This window comes from Sciurus vulgaris, assembly GCF_902686455.1.
Source record: "Sciurus vulgaris genome assembly, chromosome: 13".
NCBI classification, from domain to species: Eukaryota; Metazoa; Chordata; class Mammalia; order Rodentia; family Sciuridae; genus Sciurus; species Sciurus vulgaris.
In genome coordinates, this window is record NC_136474.1 from 38,896,598 (window position 1) to 38,916,358 (window position 19,761).

General features: G+C 40.3%; 1 long non-coding RNA gene across 5 annotated transcripts in view; it reads left to right on the forward strand.

Moving 5' to 3' along the window:
* The window catches only part of LOC306642735, a 53,563-nt gene extending 35,376 nt beyond the window's left edge, over positions 1-18,187 (forward strand). For 2 of the 5 annotated variants that reach the window (XR_013758638.1, XR_013758639.1), the window contains exons 4-5: positions 14,782-14,922; positions 17,684-18,187. This is a non-coding gene — a long non-coding RNA (uncharacterized lncRNA). Of the gene's footprint in view, positions 1-8,461; positions 10,126-14,781; positions 14,923-17,683 lie in introns of those variants that run through there. The other 3 variants (XR_013758641.1, XR_013758642.1, XR_013758640.1) reach the window with 2 other exon arrangements.
* Positions 18,188-19,761: the final 1,574 nt, after the last annotated feature.

The window sequence follows — 19,761 nt, forward strand, 5'->3', positions numbered from 1 at the left end:
TTCCTTCATGTCAAGGATTTCTGTTTGGTTTTTTTTCAATATCTCTAACTCTTTATTGAAATGATCTTTTGCTTCCTGTATTTGCTCTTTTAACTGTCGATTGGTGCGATCAATCAATGCTTGCATTTGCTCTTTCATCTCATCATTCAATGCTTGCATTTGCTCTTTCATCTCCTCGTTTGCTTCTCTGATCATTTTAATTATGTACATTCTGAACTCCTTTTCTGTCATTTCTTCTGCCATGCTGTCATTGGGTTTTATTGATGTAACATCTAGATTTGTTTGCAGCATTTTCTTTCCTTGTTTTCTCATGTTGTTCAGATATCAGTGGACCGCTGAGATATTGCAGATTTCCTCTGTTGATTTACAATGACCCTGAAGATTTCTATATATATCCCCTCTTAGCCTTCAGTAGGCTGAAGTCTTGGAGGAGGTTGATAATGCGGTGCTCCACAAGGAAGCTGCCTCTCTAGGAGTGGTGGCCTTCAGGTGGGGTATATTCCCTGCTAGTGGGCAGAGGTGCCTCCACTTGTTGACCAATGGTCATCCAAAGGGGACCTAGGCTGTGGGCTGAGGCAAGGCCTGTTTGGGCCTGAGCCTCTGGTTTTACCGTCCTTGTGGGAAACCTCACCCAGCAGGGAAGACTCACCCGGTGGGGAGGTCTCGCTGGTCAGTTTCCTCCTAGAGGTTCCCCTCAATTTACATCTACTGCCTGGGCTGGGCTGCCTTCCTCTGCAAAGTTTCCAGGGGCCCGGCCCTACCTCCTGGGCCTGGGAGCCTCACCCTTCGCAGATGAATCTCCTTAGGCTGCCCCTCCTCAGAGAATTTGCCCATAGGCCTGGAACCTTCGCTCCGCCCTAAGCCTGTCTCTGTGCGGCTCTTCCACCCAGAAGCCTCCTAGATCCTGGGACCCTGTTCTGCACCTAATCGCCTGGCTGCGTGGCCCCTCCTCTGAGCAGCCACCTGTGGCCCCGAACAATCGCTCTGAGTCCCAGAGACCCGCCACAGGCCTCTTCCTCCAGACAGCTGCCCAGTATGCCGGTGCGGTCACTAGGAGTCCAAGAAACTCACTTCGTGCCTCCTCCTCCCACCAACCACCCGTAGCCCGGGGCAATCAATCACTCCGAGTCGAAGTGACCCTGCCCGTTCCTCCTCCTTCTCCAGATAACCCCCCGGGTGTTCAGGAGCAGTCCCTCTGAGTGGCTCTGAATCCACGTGACCCGCTGCACGGGTCCTCTGGGCCACCGCCCGGAGCTCTGGTGTGGTCCCTCAAGACCAAGTGTCCCACCACGCTTCTCCTCCAGGCAGCCCCCCTGTGTTCAGGAGCTGTCACTTTAAGACCAAATAACTCACCACTCGCCTTCTCCTCTGAGCAGCCGCCTGGAGCGCTAATGCAGTCACTGCGAGTCCAAAGGACCCGCCGCGCTCCTTCTCCTCCTTCTCCTACTCCTCCGGGCAGGCCCCGGGGTTCAGAAGTGGTCAGGGTCCAAACAGCTCGCCACGCAGCCCCTTCTCTGGCAACCGCCTGTAGTTCCCGTATAGTCGCCCGAATCCAAGCGGCTGCTCCTCTTCCTCCTTGTCCTCAGGGCAGGCCCCGGGGTTCAGAAGCGTCGTTCTGATTCCAAACAGCTCGCCGCGCGGCTTCTCCTCTGGCAACCGCCTGCAGCTCTGGCGCAGTCTCTCCGAATCCAAGTGGCCACGCTCCTCTCCTCCTCCTCAGGGCAGGCCCTGGTGTCCTGAGTCCACACAGTTCTCCCCGTCTCTCCTCCCCCGGGCAGCCGCCGGAGCCCCAGTGGCTGCTCTGAGTCCCAGCGCTGTGCCGACCGGCCTCCTCTATGGCGCTCCAGCGGGGGGAGGGGCGTCTCGCCGGCAGTTCTACTTCACAAAGTTTCCTGCGTTCCGGGACCCCCGTCCCATCCGGGATGCCCCCCCAGGGGGTGAGAGTCACCCGGCTACTTTGAGTTGGTCCCAAGCGTCTCAATATCTCCTCTCTTGAATCCTGAGTTCTGGAGCAACACGTAATGCAGCCACCCTCTAGGCCGCCATCTTGAAAACCTCCGGTCATTAACTATTGAAACCGCCTTTGAGGCCTTGATCTTGCTCACTCACCAGGAAGTAAGGAGTCAGCCTGAGTTAGTTAACGTGTCATTAGTCCCAACAAGACTCTTGGGAAATTTCAGTGACCAAAGGATCTGAAACTCAGATACACTGAAAAAACTTACTTTCTGTCTACAAACTTATCCCTAGTCTGTGTTTTAGTTAATAACTTTAGAAACTTCCCAAACCTTTCTGTGTGTGAGAACATACAAACGCACACCAATTTTTTTACTACCATTTATAAACGGGACACTGTCACTTTGATTTTGCACTTAGCATGTCACACATTGACCTTTAAGCCACCACATGCCAATCAAAGACACTCTTTTTAATATTTGCTATTATTCCTCTGTCAGGATATATTATGGTGTATTCACCCAGTCTATGGCTAATGGTCAGAGTGGTTTCATCAGCCCGCTGCCTGAGATGATCTGCTTGAATTGAGATTCATTTGTGTGTAAATCAAAACTGATTAAGGATAATAAAACTCAACTGTGTGTTTGAATATACTGGTACGGAAATATATTTCCCCTTCTTTAACTGCGAACAGTTATGTTCTGACCTCTCGAGTTTGGCCATGAAGAGTCTCAAGAGATTGTTGATTGCATTCATATTAATATTTATACAAATACATAGAAATATTTGTATCGGCCATTACGGGGCCATATTCTACTGTCCTTCAGTGTTTAGCACCTGAAAGACAAAAACTCACTATTATTTTCTGATGGAATGAAGTCATTCATAAATGATAAAATTCCCTTGAAGGCATGAACTCATTTCCAAGCCACTTTTTTTTAATAACATCCCTGCCGCAGAAGTGCTTTCAACTCTAGTAAAAATGTGTGGTGTTTCAAAAAGTACACTAGACCAAGGGTGTTATGTAGACCACCTTTCCAAGTTCCCTCAGACAGATGTATGAAGTGCCTGCCATTCAGTTCTAACAAAGTCAAAGTTGAACCTTTCAGTCCCTGAAATATTTAACTGTATTTAACTGTACTTTGAGTGCTGTTCTCTGCATTTTAGGGAATTTAATTCGTTCCTTCATCCTTTCATTGATGAGCTTCTCATCCCCATGAAGAACTTGTAGTATAATTTTACAGAGAACTGTAGCATGTGCTCTTTGCTCTCAAGGAACTTTCTTGTGGCCTTTGTTAAGACCAACATAAACAGTTCAATAAAGTAACTTCACCAAATTCACTAATATCTTGTAATAATGATTAATGGGTAACAAAATAAGCTAACATATATTCAGTTGTACTGGAAACCATAATAATATCTATACCACAGTCATTTTTTACACCAGATGCTTTGAAAAAACTTTGGGTAAAAATTGAGGGAAGAAAATGTCTCCTTTAGGCTTCCTTTATAAATAAAAATGGTCAAACTCTTCATTACGTTGGTAATCAAGAGATTGGAAATAGTGACTGATTAAAACTACCATTTTCCAACTATCTAGGTATCTTATTTTTTTTCCAATGCAATACCATATAAATATGGGTGATTAATAATCCTTATACATCCTGCTGGGCATTTTGGATTAAATGACACAAGGGATATTAGTGCTGTGTATTTTGGTCATGGGAACCAGTGTAGGAAGAGAGTATGAGGGGAACTTGGTTGGCATTTTAGCAGCTCAAGGTTTGCTTGAGGAGACTGAAATTTTCCTTCCCACTACAAAGAATGTAAAGTAAGGGGAAATTTTTATTTATTTATTTTTTGCAGGACCAGCTGACTGCATTTTAATGGGCTATAGTGTCAACTGTTGATTTATTGCCTTTTTAAAATTCTTTTGTGTGTTATATTTGTCATTTTTTAGTTTCATCTATAATACAGTATGGTTACAAGAAAATGGTGAGAGGATCTGGCAATGCCATGGGAAGCTGTATTCCTTTTTTGTAATTTTTGGGCTTGAAACACTGAGTCAATTATCAAGAATTTGATTTTAGAGATTATGTATTTTAAAGCTGTAAATTGAACTGAAAGAGAATGTTGTTTTCTATTTTTAATACATGTAAAAGACTTTCAATAGACAGACAATTCAATTTTTCAGTATCATTTTGTGTTTTTCCTATCAGCAGTGTGATTAAAGAAAAAGTAAATAATACATTTAACATTTATTTGCTTAATGCATAGAGTTTTCTAGCTTGAAAGCATAAATTGAAATTCTATAATTTGGGAAACCTATCTTTTCATTTTTATATTAATCTGGTGTGTATATACTGAAAGGTAAATTTTGAGCTCAGTGTAAGCCAAGTTTGGTAAAAGATGAAAAATGATATAAAAAAGAAAGTGTTTACAGTTTAAAAAATAGTTGAAGTTTTTCCATTCAAGATTCTGTATTGATAGTTAAATTATCTTTGCTTTCTCTAAGAAGAAATGTATTATTTCCAACATAGTAAAATTAAATGAATACATCCTTGATATTAGTACAAAATGGGAAATAATTTTAAAATATTGATCAAAGCAAAATGATGGGCTGGGGATATGACTCAGTGGTAGAGTGCTTGCCTCACATGCATGAAACCATGAGTTCAAAGTTCAATTCCCAGAATCAAAAACAAACAACAAAAACTGAGTGACATTATTACTTTTTCTTGTTCTATCTCTTTCCTCCAATGGCTAACATGTCTGCCACTCATCAACTGCTATCAAAGTTGTCTTAACTTTGATTTTTATCCCCATAGATACCTTAGAAAAACATTTACTATAATTTAAAATATAAGACTTCAGCATGAATTGTGACATTTGTATGCCTGAGAATCCCATTGAATTTCACTCAGAATTTATAGGCAAAGGGTCATGTTGTACTGCTCTGTGGTTTAACTTTTTGGTTGACTTCAGACTAGTCTTTCTTGTAAATAAATATCTTTAAATTACTGTAAAATGCCTAGTATTTGTGAGAGTTCTTTGGAAAAATTTGGGGACATAATCCAATATATTTATTCCAACTAGAAAGCAAGTCAGAATTTCCTTTATCATCTTCAGACAATAAGATGTAGAGGAGACCATGAATCAAGAAAATATCAAGGATGAATCTAGAATAAATAATACTTGATTTGAAGTAAGATATTTTAAATATCTTACTAAACTTATAAAGAATCAGGGGAAACCAGGCCCGATGAATGAAAGGGGGATAAGTTTAGTCCTGTTCACAGCACTTCATTTGCCCTTTCAATGCTATTAGAGTGAAAATGTGTTTATTGGTATCTCCAGTGGGCTTAAAGACCCAAAGTCTTTAAGATTTGACTTCTACCATTCTATTGCATGAAAAACATCTCCCTGCTGAGTCTGCTAAACAAACTCTACTTTACTTTTATAATTGTCAAGATTGTTTTTAGTGGAAGAGGATGAGATGTCTGATCTTTCTCAAGCCGTGACTTTTCTAGCATAGTCATCATATATTCTTCATCAAATAACCTTTCATTATCTGCAAGGTTGTCTTAAAGGAAAGGGAAGAAGAGAGAGGTCGCTCTCCATTGTTGAACTCTACCATTTGTCCAGCCCTGGCCCATCTCAAATGCTCTGTCAGCTGGAAAGCCAGGACTGCATGGCACTGCAGGACCAAGCATGGTTCAGTTTCTGGGAGCATCCCTTTCTGTGATGATCAATAAGGATGATCAATAATCAGTTTTATTAAAAAATGATATATTATGGAGTAAAAATGTAACTTTGACATGCTTTGTTTACTTATTCATTTATTTTGGGGGGTTCTGGAAATTGAACTTAAGGGCACTTGACCACTGAGCCACATCCCCAGCTCTATTATGTATTTTACTTAGAGACAGTGTCTCACTGAGTTGCTTAGCACCTCGCTTTTGTTGAGATTAGCTTTGAACTCGAGATCCTCCTGCCTCAGCCTCCCAAGTCCCTGGGATTATAGGTGTGCACTACTGCACCCAGCAGCATGCTTTATTTAAACAGATCAAGCAAAGATTTCAAAGAAATTTTAAGCTTGGGGTGAGCCACTTGGTATACAACCAAGCTTCTCACAGACATTTTTTCTTTTTCTTTCCCCTCCTGGTACACAGGAAGGTTAAAGTGAAAAGTCCTTGCCTCCCTTCAGTCAGAACAAAAAGGAACAATGAAGGTCCTCAGTGGAAGAATCCCAATAATTTTCAGTCCCACATTGCACATTTCCTCTGGCAGGTTTCAAGCACATCAGATAGGCATCTGGACCTAACTGTTCTGTCCCTGATCGGGTTAGGGTTAGGATGGTTCACATGGGCAGTCTAGATTCCAGTACACATAATTTGCAAAGCTTGTATTTCATACAGAAAGTAGTGCATTCAGGCCAGGCTTCTGAGCAAATCTCTTGCTCTCTTGAAATCTCAGCTTCTGTATCTGTGGTACAGGGAGAATGCCATTTCTTAACCTCATTATTTCTTAACCTGGGCTATGGGCTAGTGAATAACATAATGGGCATAAAGTTGAGCACACAGATGACCCAGAGTGAAGGCATAGGAAATGGCAGGTGCTGCTATTGTGGCTTTGTTGTTATTCTAATATAGGATTGCTTTATGGCCTTTGAGGCTTTCAAGAGAATTAGGTAATCAGGTCACTGTCAGTCCCAGATTTGACACTGCATCCTGTCACAGAAGTTCAAAATTGAACTCCCAGGAAATGAATGAATTTCTCAGTGGTATATAGGGTGTTATTTACCTGAACACCTTGTGGATGCTGTGGTTTCCAGAGGCACCCAAGCATGATATTCATTCTATTACATATCAAGACCTGTAACGAGTCCCCCGTGATGATACTTTCCATTTGTCAGTCTTGGGTTACAAACACCATCAGCATGATGCAGGCTGATATTTTTCTGCTGGCAATGATGGTGATGATGATCATGATTAGAAAAGGTACAGCATTTTTAAATATAACAGTTTTGTTTGAAGCAGTAATGACCCAGAGCAACGAAAACCCATTGTGTGCTTTCCTGGCCATTTGGGTTCAATTGTCTCCAGGAGTCCTGGGTTTAAATGTGGATATCTTTCTTTGTGTTTATCCTTCAGTAGCATCAGTCAAGAGAGCATGAGAGTGTGCGCTTTTATAAAACACCATTAAGATGGATACATGGGTGAACTCATTAGTAAATGTTCAGTTGCCAAATATAAAGTTGGAAAAGTATAAAGCCATTTGTTAGGGAATGGGAAGTGTTACTTAGAAGTAGGGCACTGACACCCCTTTTCTTCAATATGTTGTTTTGGTTTTTAGAACAGTAAATAATATCTTTGAGAAACAGTAAATATCTTTGAGAAACAGTATTTGAAAATTAGTCTGGCACCTGCCTTGGAGTTAATAAATGACATCTGCTCAGCACATCTATCAGTATCTCTGATGAGCTTTCCTGTTGAGTCTAGTAAATATCCAAGCAACACATCACTCAACCAATGCAATTGATATTCACTTTACTGTGTGTAATTTCCTTCTTGGTATTGCTAATGATGCAGTTATTAATTATGGTTTCTTATTAATTATAGATTATTCAACTTGGAGCTCTTGGTCAAAACACATTGGTACATCAAATTTTGTCTGTAATTTGGTGTAGTTGTCCTTACATTGATGTGTCTTATTTTGCTTGAAATATACATACGTAGCTTCACAGTAAACATGATGAAAAAGAAAGTTATTTTGTTGAATTATCAGTATGGTGGATTGCCCTTATATGTCTGAACAATTTCTTTAGCTATTGGTATATGTCCAGGTACAAATGTAACACATGCATACAGGGAAGACCTCATCAGAGTGATTTATATGTGTCCATTAGCCAGCATAGGGGCCTAGTAAAGGGAATTATTTGTATTTACTTACTTCTTCCATGAATAATAAAGGAGTAAGAAAATACTCTTTTGTTGGGATCCATAGGAATGAGATAACCATTTAATGAAATAAAATTATTCTTACTAGTGTGAATCTTATTTCTGTATTTTTTTTCTTTCCAGACGATCTCGTACCATTGTAATTACTCTTAGGCAGAAATTTTGACTAGTTTAAAGACCTCAAAAACAAATTCCATATATGAGCATGAAAAATGGTTTGTATCCACTTAATCATTAAGAATATTGAGCTCATAGTACTTTATTCTTGACAGCTACTCACTTCTTGTCTCTCTCATATGTACCCAGCTAACTTTCTCCTCATTGTTGGATATATATTTCACTGCTTGGGGGCTGGTATTTTGCCACTGGTATTTATTTCCATGCTTTTTCTTTCTGTTAATCTCATTTTATCATTGATGGAAGTTTGGTCAGTAAATTTCCTGGTAAAGACTTTCATCTGTCATCAGTGTACTGAGAAGACACCCCTTCTCTGGCCACCCCCAGCATCCTCATTAGAGCCCTTGGCTGAAATTGTCCTTCTCTCTTAGCATGTTGTCTTGATGCCTGTGGAATGTGATCCCAAGCTGCCTGCACATGCCTCTCTTCTTGACCACTACTGGGAATCCGTGGAGGAACACAAGGAAATAGCACTTGTTATTGCCTTTACTTTCCACTTATTTTCTTCTTTCCTATTTCTTTTCATGCCCATTGCCCAGTATCTGAGGACTTTGATGTAAGTAGAAAAAAAGAATAGATAGGCTATGAAAAGAGTGCAAATGAGGGAGACAGGAAGATTAAGTGAGGCTTACTCTGAGAAAGTTTTGATTCAGCAAACATGTCCTCGCACATAAGATAAGGGTTTAAGTCATAGGAGGGGCACAAAGGTGTGTTACCAATTTTGTCCTGAGGGTTTTATGGTTTCATATACGTTATAATGAATTTACCAAAATAACTTAATTGAAGCTTAAAAATATGAAATTCTGTGCAGGAGAGTGGAGCAACATGCAACAGAAGTTCCACAGGAGGATGGCTGCTTCCTACATAACCACTAGGCCAAGTGGCCTTTGAAGGATGGGTAGGATTTGAACCAAGAAAAAATGAGTAGGGGGAATTTCCTAAAGAAGGAATAACAGGAATAAAGACTCCAAGAAGAGGAGATGTCAGGCATATAGGGAAATATTTCTTTTCATTGGTACATAGGTGGATGAAAGAACAAAGAAAAAGGAGAGGCATAAAGTTATGAAGAGTTTGTAAACAGCTCAGGGGAGGCCTGATTGCCTTTTGAAATAAGCATTTCTCTTGTTTTGGGTTTTGGTTTTCATTTTTAAATGAAAGAGTGACTGGTTAGAGCAGTGTTTAAGAAGCTCCATAGGACTACAGTCTATAAAAGAGACTAGAAAGGATGTCTGATTGGGAGTCAAGAGCAAAAGTCTGGAAAAGAGATAAAACTAGGGTTAGGGAGTAGAAAAGGGGAAACAGTGAAGGAAGAAAAATACAGCATTCTTAGGCTTGTTGAGATTGGGCATGATATTGGAAAATGACCTATGCCAAGTGACTGTTCTTCAACCCAAAGTTAGAATATACCTCCTTTACATTTTGTTTCAGTTTTATGTGCTGAGGGTCAAAATATTTACATACAACTAAAAATCATTTACTTGCTCTGACTTTTATTGAGTACCCACTAAATTCTATGCACAGAGAGGGAGAACCCTCTCTCAATCTTTCTCTGTAATGAACTGGAACTCCTGCTTTTATGCTTATGTGTTCGAAAGCATTTTTCTGGATTAGAGGTGTTACTCAGTGGTAGAGTGCTTGCCAAGGCCCTGGTTTCCATCCCCAGCACAGGAAAAAAAATGTATTTTTCTACCACCATGCACCGCATGGGGGGCTGTTGTTCACTTTATAGATGCCTTCTGTGTATTTCATGACATTTGTTCAGCAAGGACTTGTCAAGTGACCAGTACATTAAAGACATTGTGTGGAGTCAAAGGTGGTAAAAAGTGCCCTTACTGTTGGAAAACTCCAGTGGGAGAAAATATCAAGACACCTGCTCATTCTCTCCTTGGTTAGAGAAATGAACCTAATTGCTTTCTCCTTCTTCACAGTCCTTCCTGTGACAGTCACTCCTATTTCTTTTTTTTTTTTTTTTTTTTTTTTTGATTCGTTTTCAGGGTCTCTACTCTGGCCAGTAGATTATCCTCTGGAAGGATTCCATGCACACACTGGAGTCAAATCAAATTGACACTATTACCAGATCTTTCTCTTCTGTCTTTTGCCAGGAAAGCTCTCAGATATTCATCCTATTTTTATTTCAGGATTTTATTTTCTTACTGCATCATTCTGCCATTTTTATTTTTCATTCTTGTGTGATATTTTCCTCTTTACAACTGATCAAGAAACTTAAATCTTGATCTTATTTTACAATGTTGTCAGTCATCACCCAGACCTTCTGTTGTATATTGGGGAACACTGTGATACAATGAACTAGAGTGGGCTTTGGTTTCATAGTCAGACCAGTGGAATGGAGAATGTGGCCCCATGGCCTTGTTTCCCAGCAATTTAGGAGGATGAGCTATTGGCCCTGATAGCTTCTAACTTTAGTTTCCCCCTTTGTAAAGCAGTATTAACATACCTCATCATATATTAAATGAAAGTTCGGTAAGATTCCTAGCATATAATAGGTATTCAAAAAGACCAGCCTTCTTCTTTCTTACATAAGCAGTCGGAAAACTGATCAGCATACTATAAATGCCTTTATAATTGAAAGTATCATCTAATCAGTGCATACTGAATCTGATCATAAGCTAGGCTATGATTCCATCAGGTTCACCTCTTAAGTATGAAGAAGAGTCTTTCCAAATAGTGCAATGGTAGAAATTACCTAACTGACAAAGCAAGATGTTATATCAAGAGGTCTTTTAAAAATAATAGCTGAGTAAATTCTGCACCCCTTTTTTTGCCATAGTCTGAAACACTTCATCAGAGATATTTAGGAGCAATGCCACTTTGTTTGGATTTCTCTTCATGTTGCTTAGGGATGTTGCTTAAGATGTTAGATATGAATTCCTCAGACCTCACCCAGATCTTTGATCTCAAATCTGTAGGGAACGTAACCATGTACATGCTTCAAAACCTCCCCAAATGATTCTTAAACTTATATCACAGAATAGATTAAAAAGAATGCCACAATGTTTTATTTATTAAACCACTTCATTCAGGAAAAATTGTATGTTTACTGAATGAGAACCTGAGGATGTCAGGATCCCTACTCTCTTATGCCCCCTCCCCCAGTCCTCATTACATTTCAAGGGCCATGTAAATATCACCTCCCATATCCACATACACTTTACTGCACTCCTTGCACATTGTTGAAACCTTAGAAATATTGACACTTCTAGCAAGCATGTGAAATTTATTATGTATTCTCACTTTTTGATAAGATAGTGAATGGCAAATTCGAAGGCATAGAAAAGGCCCTAAGGAGGTTCTCAATCTGTTAGAACTTTCCTCAGAAAGATGTTGTATCCTTTCTCCCACACAGTTAGTTTTAGAAGCCTAAGCATGAGCTAAACTGACCAAAAGCATAAAGTCTAGAAGAAAATTTAAAGGACAAAGTATATAGTGATTTTAATGCTTCAAAGTAAATTGTTGGAAATGTCCACTCTTAACTAAATCATTCTCAAAACTCATCAATTTCAGATGCAGGTGCTCAGATCCCCTTAACTGATTATTCACTTTATAGAAAAGGTGCACACAGTTGATAACATAGTATTGACAAGTTGTTTCCTCATTTATTTCTTGACTAAGATGTGAGAAATTCAAATGGAAAAGAAAGTGTTTCATCAGAATAGTAATAGCACAATAATTCTCTTGGAACATTTAATGTCCAGATAGCAAATGATAAGCCTTTGATAGATCATCTTATTCACAGGGTGTCAGCCACATCAGTAAATGAAAATAATGACTGTCATGAAATTAGAACAAAAACAAAAAGATTAATTTTTAGAGAGGATATTTATATCAAACAATTCAGCCTTTCAGTGTTATGTGAGAAGGTATATTTCTGATAATAACTTATAAGCGATACTTGGCTCTGTATGCCCTACAGTGGAAATAAAGGACAAAGGAAGAGGTATAAATTCAAAAATATAAACAGGTTACAAATAGTACATGAAGTGTGAATATAGATTATTCCAGGAGTTGTGATTGACTTTACATTCCCAGGAAGAAAAACAGTGATATGTAATTTAAATGAAAAATCTTGAAGATTGTCTGTGATTATGTGTAATGTTAAGGTATAGCTGAAAAAAAAATTTAAGGAATTTCATTTCTCTGAGTAACATGACATGAATGAAGTGTTTCATGTCTAAAACCAGAAGGCTACTGTTTTTAAGATAAAGAAGAGAAAGACCTCTGCAAAGAGAAAAGGGTAAAAGTAAAATTATGAAAATTAATTAAAATAGATGACCAACTGCATAAATTCATAAAAATGCTGCTATAAACTGGTGGAGGACTGCTCAGTTGAAATACTAGAGTATCTGTGGGGGCCAGTGGTATTTGAAACACTTGGAAAAGCTGCATTCTTTCATGTGTCCATAGCTTCCACTTTATTCTCTTTTCTTCTCTTCTTCCATCCTCTATAGGTTTCTCAATCTCACTTTTTCTTTTCAGTAGTTCCCTTTGTTCCTGCCCCACCCCCTCTTTAATTCTCCCTCAAGCACCAGGAGTGGTATTGTGGCCCCTGGTCTGTCATTCCTTGGCATGTAGTGAGAACCATGTAATTTGTTGCTTGGGTTTGATTCAAACACTGAACCCAAACATGCTTGTTCCCAGGAGAAAGCACTTGGTCCCACAGACAGCACTGCCCATGCCCCAATCCCTGACGCGGTGAGACCCACGCACTATCTGTGGGTGTCCCCACCTGTATGTAGCTGGTTGTGCACCCAAGGAGTCCCTTGTGTACTTCTAGTCCCAGGCACCCTCTTACCTTAGAAGTTGTAAGCTTCTCATCTGACAGGGGCAGTGACATTCCACTACTTCCTGAATTCCCTTCTGTCCCTTCCTCAGTGAGCCCGTGGATCCTGTGGATTCTCCTCAAGGCATAACCCCATTGAACCTCAAAAGGCTCCTCATTTATTAAATTTAATACAGACTGTTCTTTCCAGTGGGCAAAGCCCATCTCACCATTAAGCCCAAGTTCTAAGTCTACGCCTCCACTACTCCCAGACCTGTACCCAGGCTTCAGAAAGCAAAGCTAGTGTATAACCACAGACACTTCTCTGTCTGGTCTTACGGGGCACCCTTTCTACCATTTTGTGGAAATCCTTCAAACTCACTCATTATTGCAACCTCTGACAAGAAGCCTTTCCAAATTCTCTCTCATGTTTCCACACTCTGGCTCTGTAGCTCACTTCTGGCACTTGGATGATGATTTCTGTTGCATTTGGTGGCGTGCTCCTTGCAGCATGAAAATGCAGGCTTCTTTTCCCCTAATTGCCTCACAGAGCCTCGTTATGATACCTGGAGCATGTGAGGAACTTAATGCAGGGTGGTCCTTTGAAGACTGTGTCACATGAACAGGGTTGCTGTGCATAAGTCCAGTACTGTGACCATTGTATGCAGATGGTAAGGGGTAACATCTGGATGTTCTGCTACTGAAATGGCCACTGGTCAAATCCCTCCCACCTCTGGAATGCAACTCCAAGTAAGTCTCACACTCTGCCTTTTTTTCCCTCCTTGTCCTTCACCCTATTTGTGAGGCATGAATACAAGTCAAAGAACTTCTGGCCAAGCCACAGCCCCTGTCCCCAACCCTCATATCTGTCTGTCACTGTCAAAATTGAGGATATCAAGACAGACCTCACTGTGCCCTTTTCTCAAGAACCAGTAGTCCACCCCTCATTTCACCCCATCTCTCTGTTCCCTTACCACCTGTAAACCTTGACTCTTTTTCTCTGTTGTTCTCCTGAAACCCTTCTTCCTTGTCCTCTGAACTCAAGGTCACCACCTATAATTCCACACCTCCCAGCCTCCAGCCTTGCACATTCACCCCTGGCTGTTCAGATCACTCTTCCAACATGTCTCCTCCCCTCTTGAATATCCTCCACTTCTTCACCTCCCATCTCCCCTCATCCTCTTGCTGCATTTCCACTAGGACAATGAAGCCATCACAGGGGATCATTGGAATGCTCTGTTCCTAGACAACTGAGTCAACTTGCCTTCAAACCATTGTGCCTATGAGCTGTCCTTGCTGCTGCTCATCTACATGAAGTGTCTGCCCCTGGCCCAGGACATTTCCTCTACCTGCCTGCATGCTGGGGCCCACCTTCCTGCCCCTTCTAAGACCTTGCTCCTACAGGCATCTCCTTTTTCCTCCTGTATGGTCGACAAATTTCTCTCTGCTGGATCATTAGCATTTACATTCAAAGATGCTCTGACATCTCCCATCTTTTTTAAAAAAAAAAAAAATCTCTCCATCCCTGCATACCTTCTGACTGCTCTACAGGAAGGCCCCTCTTTGTCTATGTTCACCTCCTCCTCCTGGCCAGTCTCCCTCCTTCCTCAGCTGGCTGGCCCACCATGACTCATGACTCACCCTCTCTTTCTGTGTTCACTTCCTAAGTGTCCTCATGCGGGCTTGTGGCATTACACACCATTTTCTTTAATTATGGGAACGCCAAAATTTGTCGCAAACTCAGATCTCTCCCCAGTATATCCAACTGCCTGTTTAATATCTCCTTTGAATGTCAGTACCTCAAACCTGAGTGGTCTAAAAACTAAATTCCTGGTTTCCCCACCCACCCTCCAAACCTATTCCTCCCACACTCCCGACTCTCTTCAGTAAATGGCACCTTTGTCTCTCATGCAGCTCCTGCCAAGTGCAAGTGGATGTTACTCTGAAGCCCCCTACGTCTAGGTCACTGACCTGTGGCCCCACTGTCAAAAGATGTCTCAAGTTGGACCTCATCTCCCTAACCCAACTGCCACCATTATGTTCCAACTATCCTAGGTTTGTGCTTGAGTTACTGTGCTTTCCTTAAAATTAATGTCCATGTTATGACACTGGAACCCCTACAGTCTGCTGTGCCACCTGGTGCCAGGGTGAACCTCTTAAATACGAGGCAGATCACCATCCTCCTCTACTGAGAATTCTGCTGTAGCTCCCATCTCAAGTAGGGAAAAAGCAGAATCCTTGCTGTATTCTGCAGAGGTCACCTCCAACATCATGTCTCACCACTTTCCCAGATCTCTCCACTCCAGTCCCTCTCAGTGTTTTAGCCTCATCTTGCACCGGTGCCATTTTTCAAATGATTGCTATCATAATCACGTTTCACCTGTTCCATGCAAAGAGAGAGCATTTTATTTTCTTGATCTGCAAAGGGAAGTGAGTTAAAAGAGAATCCTAAAGAATATGGAGCTGACAATGGCTGCATAAGGATGTGATTGCCTTTTCCCAACAGGGAGCAAAAAGGCAAGGGTGACCACCTCTCTTTGTCCCAAAGCAGATGAGTCATGAATGGTTCTTCCTGAGCCTAAGTGCAATGCTGAGTAAAGATAGGCAGTTATTCACTCAACAGAAGCAAATGTGACTATTAATGGAACACAATCATCTGTCACTGAGTATTTTCAATGTATGGGTTGTATCTTACTATTTTTTAATTTTTAATTTTTTTTAACTAAAACTTTTCTAAACATTTTCCCAACTGTTGCATTTACTAACATAATTTAGTTACCAAAATAGAAAGAAAAGAAAAAAAATCTTCCATCATTTATTTATGTATTTAGAAAATATGTTTGGAGAAGTGGTAACATGCTAACTTAGTGAGACAAATGGAATGGTTTCCAGTATGTGAACATTTGGAAGAATAAAACCCATGTCATTTTTATAAAAATGTATGCCCTTAAATTGGATACAAAATCAAATTGGAAAATCATTTGACTTTTTCAGTTTCTGAATTCAAAATATTTCTTTTCCCTTATTCCTTTTAAATTTTTTATTCTTGTTGATCACATTCCTATTTCACTTTTAGATTCTTCTTAACAATTGATTTAACCAAACAGTTTCCTCCAAGATGACCATCTGCTTGTATATTCCAGTGGTTTGTTGGATATTTCAGATGTATAATGGCCATAAAAATAATTAGCATGAACACTTTCAACATCTATCTAGACAACTAGCCAAGGGATATTCATTCAAACAGAATAGCAGGATATCTGGACCTTGTCAGAAACAAAAATGACCTGTAAAGATTTTTACTTAAAGTGTGCTGTCATTATGACTATCCCTTCTTTGAAATGTGCCTCTGTGATAGAATCTCAGATAGACATGGCCTTGGAACTTTCACTTGGCAGGTCCCTCACCTGACCTTGACCAGCTTTGTCAGGTCAGGCCACAACCATGTTCAGGATGCAAGGCTTCTTGCAAAAAATCTCAATATGAGTGTGTTCAGGAAGAAACGTGATTTGCATGTTCCCAAAGGAATGAAGGTCCACATGGACAGTGGTAGCTAGACACCCCCTATTTCTCAGCCATGACTCACATGAGAATTTGTCCTGTTTGCTGTGCACAAGGGCAAAGATGTGATGAGGGTTAAGTTGTCAGGAATCAAGGATCCCTAAGTGGAAACCACAACAGAAGGAGAGGAAAAGCAGATTCAGTCTTTAAAAAAATTTTTAACATATATTTTTAGTTGTCGATGAACCTTTACTTATATGTGGTGTTGAGAATCAAACACACTGCCTCACACATGCTAGGCAATTGCTCTTCCACTGGGCCACAACCCCAGCCCCTGATCAATCTTAATTGTGTTTTTACCAACAAAAGCACAAAGAGGAGTCTAAGCTCAGAAGTTTGGACATGAAATACTTTTCTCTACCTACTATGGATTGGCATGGTAGCTCAAACACTAAGCACTGTTCCATCCTGGTCCGACAAGGAGAAGCCCTAAAAAAGTGATTTCTGTTTAGTGAATTCAACATTGTATTCCTAATATTTTCATCATGAACTCATTTAGCAGAGGAAAGGGATGTTTTGTGAAACATGGATTTGACATTGCACCACATTATATCTTAAACAAGACAAACAGGGAGTTGGAAATGGGAAACCAGGAGAACTGAGACATGTCCCTGGTTATCTCATTTAGACCGATATTAAACGTGCATCCCAGTGGTGTGATCACCAGCTGCTGCCCACTTTGTGAAAAAATTGCTTAGAAGGAATCTTTTGCCTACCAGATGTGACCTCAATTTTCATTTCCAAGGGCAAGGAGAAAAATCTCTATTGTATTGAAACACAATTGCTGGTAAAATGAATGGTAAATGAGATAATCTTACTTTTCCATGTGTTTTGGCTAATATGTTATGGAATTGTTGCTTCATTTATGAAAAATAATTAAGGAAAATATTCCAGTAAATTAAAGTTAGATAAAGGTTTAGGAAAGGCTATTGTGTTGTTAGCAAGCATTTGAATGATAGACTAGCAGCAAAGACAAATAATATTTTAAAATATTTTAAAAGTGTATTTGAGATGAGTCTCTGATAAAAGGGTGAGACATGCGTATGCTGTGATTTAGTAAAATATTGAGGAACAATGTGAACAATTACAATCCTTTCAGTGCACATGACACCTTTCAAAAAAAAAAACAAAGCTCATCCAGCTGCTGGGTCGGGTAAGTCTTACTACTCTGTTAAATGCAGAGAACAAACCTTAAATGTAACATCTTCATTACCTTATCCACTCTCTCTCCTGTTTCATTTCCTTCCCCCTTTAGGAGCTGCCACTCTAAAATCAGTTCCAGAAACTGAGAAACAAACAGACCACACAGTTAACATTGCTGGAGTCATAGCTGGCACCTTGCTGTTCATTGTTATATCTCTTGGAATTTTGTTGGTACTGAAGGAAAGGTGAGTCCCCAGCTGTTGCCAAAAATGTAATTCTCTCTCATTGTTTGTCAGGTCGCTTCATGTGTGAAAGTATTCCGTTACGGAGTTGGCATTGATGACCGGGACACATCTGTGACTCTGTGATTGCCTACTTTTTCATCATGTAATGTTCACAGCTATGGGAAAGAAATTTAGAGCAAATGGCTGTGGTTTTGATTGAATATACAAAACATATCATGCCATAATAGTATAAGAATTATGTGCCTTATCATGTATAAAGCCTTGAAAATCTGAAAAGTTATTTCCCTGCTAGGGAATTAGTAGTAATTGTTACTAACATGCTAGTATATTTGAGGTTTTCAAGGGTATGAGAAAGGACTTGTTCTCATTATTTTATAAGGAAGATGAGCCCAGAGTGTTGCTCCAAGGAAAAATAGCAGAATATCAACACTTATTAAGGACAAGTTAGTGTGCTAGTTAAATGTTATGATCTGGCTCTGACTAGCCAAAGGGTCATCTGGAGAAAGAGATCAATCGATATGGTTGTAGAAAGCAATTCTTACCTTCCATATTGAAACATTTTGCTCTGTAAAACAAGTAAAACCATACTTAGCAATAAAATCTTTAATCTGTATAGAAATGACCAACTTAAAAATATAGAAGGTACAAAAATGATAGGATAATCTCCAAAACAGAGGCAATACATGGGTCTTGAACTTTTCTCTGTGGTTTGACTACAGATCCTGTCGTGGAGTGGGAGTGAGGTCATGGATAGTAGGTGGTGAAGGAGAAGAGGTTTCCCAGGAAGGTCTTGAAAGTCATACCTTGTCATGATGGGAGGCTGGACTGGGTCCTAAAATCTTCTCGTGTCCTTTAAGCAGATAGAAACATGATCCAGATTTTATGGTAGGAAGTTGAACTAAGTGAGGAGGGGAAGTTCTCAAGTCAGGAAGACCAGTTGAGTGAAGAGGCAACCTGAGAAACAGTTGAGAGGAAAATTTTATTAGCCATTTGGAGAGAGCACAAACAGTAGAGAGAGAGTGTGGCTCCTGGCATGGGCAAGTTAGTGGAGACAGCACCATCCACCAAAATGTGGAGTGGAGGAGGAACTGGAGCCCATGTGAGGAGCAAGGACGGTGAGTTCAGCTGTGCACATGCCAAGTTCAGGGTTCCATTAAGGGAGGTGTGCCCTGGTAGGTGGGCATGTTCCTGTGGAGGAATCTTATCCATAGTCCACACGCCTTCAACACTTCTGCAGCTGAAGCCGTGGGTTCACATGAGGGAGTTATAGAGTGAGGAGCAGCAGCATCAAGAATGAAGATAAGGAATTTCCTGGTTCCTCTAAGTATATAATCATATCATCAGCAAACAGGGATAGTTTGAGTTCTTCTTTTCCTATTCGTATCCCTTTAATTTCTTTGGTCTGTCTAATTGCTCTGCCTAGAGTTTCAAGGACAATATTGAATAGAAGTGGTGAAAGAGGGCATCCCTGCCTTGTTCCAGTTTTTAGGGGGAATGCTTTCAGTTTTTCACCATTTAGAATGATATTAGCCATGGGCTTAGCATAGATGGCCTTTACAATGTTAAGGAATGTTCCCACTATCCCTATTTTTTCTAGTGTTTTGAGCGTGAAGGGGTGCTGTATTCTATCAACTGCTTTTTCTGCATCCATTGAAATTATCATGTGATTCTTGACTTTAAGTCTATTGATATGGTGAATTACATTTATTGATTTCCTGATGTTGAACCAACCTTGCATCCCTGGGATGAAACACACTTGATCCTGGTGCACTGTCTTTTTAATATGTTTTTGTATGCGATTTGCTAACATTTTATTGAGAATTTTCGCGTCGATGTTCATTAAGCATATTGGTCTGCAGTTTTCTTTCCTCAATGTGTCTCTGTCTGGTTTAGGTATCAGTGTGATATTGGCTTCATAGAATGAGTTTGGGAGGGTTCCCTCCTC